Source organism: Martes martes (assembly GCF_963455335.1).
Source record: "Martes martes genome assembly, chromosome: 1".
NCBI lineage: Eukaryota > Metazoa > Chordata > Mammalia > Carnivora > Mustelidae > Martes > Martes martes.
In genome coordinates, this window is record NC_137888.1 from 188,357,342 (window position 1) to 188,361,417 (window position 4,076).

Genomic DNA, 4,076 nt, shown 5'->3' on the forward strand with positions numbered 1-4,076 from the left:
TTGTGTACTAGGACATAGGTGTGGGAAATGTTTGTTGTTACAGGAACAGGAAGAGTTTGCTAATAGGAAATCACCAGGTGGGGTAGTTTATAGAGATGGAATTGTATTGAACTGGGAGTCAAAAGAGTTCAGGATCTATCTGTGATGTTGGATAAATCATTCAGGTCACCCTAAATTAACTTTTGGGACCACAATGTCTTTATCTGTAAAAGGAATATTTGCTGAGCTCAATCATTTTTTTTTAATTTGCCTTTTAAAAAAGATTTTATTTATTTATTTGACAGAGACGCAGTGAGGGAGGGAACACAAGCATGGGGAGTGGGAGAGGGAGAAGCAGGCTTCCCCCCTGAGCAGGGAGCCCAATGTGGGGCTTGATCCCATGACCCTGGGATCATGACCTGAGCTGAAGGCATACGCTTAACAACTAAGCCACCCAGGCGCCCCTGAGCTCAATCATTTTAAGGTTTCTTCTAGTCCTATGAGATCATGAAAATTATATATGTAGGAAAACAGTTGATTTTTGTAAATGAACACATCATATTCATACCCATGTTTATGTTTTCACTGATGATACTATAACTTTTTAGACATTGGAATTGATTATCCACTTAAACATGTGGAAATCTTGTTGGTCTTTTAAATTGATGAACTTCTTTTTCTTTTTCTTTTTTTTTTAAAGATTTTATCTATTTATTTAACAGAGAGAGAGATCACATGTAGGCAGAGAGAGGGGGAAGCAGGCTCCCCGCCGAGCAGAGAGCCGATGTGGGGCTTGATCCCAGGACCCTGAGATCATGACCTGAGCTGAAGGCAGAGGCTTAACCCACTGAACCACCCCTGAACTTCTTTTTCTGATTCCAGAATGATGTGTCAGATATTCAAGTAAATAGAAGAAATACTAATTCTAACGCATGCACAAATAATATATAAGAAATCTCTGTGTGGGTGTGGGTGTGTTAATGGTTGCAGTAAGGTTTATTAAGCTGTGTCTTAGTGTAAGCACTGGGGCTTGCCCATGGTGCTCTTAAAGTATAAAGCCCAGACATTTTGCCAATTCTTGAGCAATGACACCAGGAAATTGACAGCTAGGCAGATATTGTACAAAAGCCCATCCTTTATCATCTACATGTGGCCAATGGCCACTGCCAGACACAACACCTTCTTCATTTGGAATTTGATTATGGGACTTCACTTCATTGACTTTGGCCACCATGTTCTCATGGTGGGTCGATAAAGAAGGGGACTTTCCAGGCTTATTCAGGCCCTAGCCCAGGATTGATGGGATCTGCTTGATTAGATATTCCAAAGCCAAAAAAGCATCATACTTCTTTACCAACTTCTTGATGAATTTCTTATTCTTGTTAACTCATTCTTGTTAAGTTTCTTGAGATTTCAGTGTCCATGTGGGAGATATCCATAGCTGTGGCCTCATCATAGTGCTGCTGGTCTTCCACAACACACACAGAGAACTTGGGGGCAGGGAGTGGACTTAAGCCTAGTGGTGCCCAAGAAACATTTGTCCTACTGAGGGTCATAACTCTTCAAGTTGATCTGCTGCTCCATTGTGTTCAGAAACTTCTGGTGCTTCCACTGGTTCCTGTGTGGGACTTTCTACACTGCCTTACAGAGGGTGTCACAGGAGACTTTGCTGCTCATGGTGCCTCATGCCACAGTAACTGCAAAAGAGCAAAATCTCTCTCTTCTTATTTTTTACTTTTTTTTGTCATTTAGCATTGTTTTATATATAACTAATGACTATTTTAATGGAGGCCAGAAGAAAGATAAAATAACCTTTAGAGGTAAGATAATCATCATATCCTTTATTGCATGTACTGGACACTTTTGAGAGTGAAAGAGGGCACTAGTGATTGTTATTTCAGAATAAGAGCCATAAATCAGAAGCATCCCAGATACTAAACTGGGATATAGTACTCTGCTTAAAGGCTGATTTCAACTTTGTTAGAGGTTGAGCAATAGTAAGATAAAACCAAATTCTCTAGTATGAGACTAAATTCTCCACTGAGAAAACTATGAAATCTCAGTAAAGTGCAAAATAATAGCTGTTTGAAGATATCAGACAATAATAAGGTGTCTAAAACTTGAAGAGTCAGGATCTCAAGAAGATGGGGGAAAAGCACAAGATGAATCCTACATTTACTGCTGCTTTTGCTTTTGGGACATTTGTTAATTTCTCTTGTGGGGCATAGAAACTGAAGAGAAAGCAGAGACCTAGAGTTTGCAGCAATATCACTAGGATGGGGAACCACAAACTTAACTTCAGCCATGTAGCTGAAATGTAGCCATGACTTATGAGGCCAAGATCCTGAAGAAACAGGAATTTCAGAGAAGTGATCTGGAATTCTCTATACCATTTCCCCTCAAATGAAGGGAAAGGTGAACCAAATCTAAGTTTGCATTGAATTATCTATTCTAACATAAATCAGACATAAGGCTAATTCCTAAGCTGAGCATGCGTGGAGTGAAAGCCTAAGAAACCCAGAAAAAAGTAGTTGCTAAGCACTTAAAAAGCTAATCAGAGCTTTTGGCAGCCTCATGGTGCTAAGGAGAGAAAAAAATTTTAATTTAGAACCTGCCAAGGAGAAGAGATCTCAATAAATTCCCCAGGTTTTAAAAATAGACCTCTGAAGTATCATGGCTGGTGATAGGGATAAATCAGTAATAGATCAGCCCTCACAAAGTCTTTTTTTATTTTTTATTAAATAGGCTCCTCACCTACCATGGATCCCAGTGCAGGGTTTGAACTCAGGATCCTGAGATCAAGACCTGAGCTGAGATCAAGAGTCAGGTGCTTAAGTGGATGACCCCACCCAGGCACTCTCGCTCCCACAAAATCTTAAGACTAGGCTCCAGTTATTTCAGTTTTAATTGGATCAAAATTTCCTGACTGTTAGGTAAAGAAAAGAAAATATTCTCTGGAGGACTTTAACATCATCTATAGTCTAATAATCACTCATGCATAATGTCAACATTTGGTCCAAAATTACCAGCTATTCCAGGAAACAGGACAAAATGACAAAACCCTGACAATAGAAATAGGTCTGTAAGTAGTGCAATATCAGGGTTGACAGAGATATAATTTAGAAATAACATGGTTAACATGTTAAATAAATGAGGTAAAATAAAAGAGAATGTCACCATAAAATTAAAATCTAAAAGTATAACTAAAGTTCTAGAACAGAAAGAATTAAGAAATCAAAAGATGAGTTTAACTGCAAATTAGACACAAAGAATAGAGAATTATGAACTGAAAGTAGGTAGGTAGAAAATATTGTTTGAGCTGCAGAGAAGAAAAATAAATAGCAAATAAAAATAAGAGCATAGAGCCCACGTAAGACTTTGTAAAAGTATCTAATAATGGGGGTGCCTGGGTGGCTCAGTGAGTAAGCCTCTGCCTTCAGCTCAGGTCATGGTCTCAGGGTCCTGGGATTGAGCCCCATGTTGGTCTCTCTGCTCAGCAGGGAGCCTGCTTCCCCCACTCTCTCTCTGCCTGCCTCTCTGTCTACTTGTGATTGCTCTCTCTCTGCCAAATAAATAAAATCTTTTTTAAAAAAATCTAATAATGTACAAGAGGGAAAATGGAACAGAAGAAATATTGAAGATACAATGGCCAAATAATTTCCAAAACTAATGGAAGATACCAAACTGCAGATTCATGAAGCCCTATAAACCCCAAACAGAATAAATACAAAATATCACTGGAAAAAAATGATGACACCTATAAAGAGAAAATCTAAATCATATTCGAAGAAAAAAAACAGGTGAATGTCCTTTAAAAGAGCAAGAATAAACTGACAGCTGACATTTCAAAAGAAATGAAAAAATAAAATGACGGAATCAGAGAGGGAGACAAACCATAAGAGACTCTTAGTCATAGGAAACAAACTGAGGTTTGCTGGAGGGCAGTTGGGGGGATGGGGTATCTGGGTGATGGAAATTAAGGAGGGCATGTGATGTAATGTGCACTGGGTATTTTATAAGACTTTTGAATCACTGAACTCTACCTCTGAAACTGTATAATATATAATGATACATTATATGTTAATTAACTGAATTTA

The 4,076-nt window shown here is 38.5% G+C and overlaps 1 pseudogene across 1 annotated transcript; it reads right to left on the reverse strand.

The window, feature by feature from the left end:
* Positions 1–990: 990 nt before the first annotated feature.
* Positions 991–1,656, reverse strand: LOC308348851 (large ribosomal subunit protein uL1-like; annotated as a pseudogene). The gene has a single exon. The product of its transcript is annotated as a large ribosomal subunit protein uL1-like (transcript).
* Positions 1,657–4,076: the final 2,420 nt, after the last annotated feature.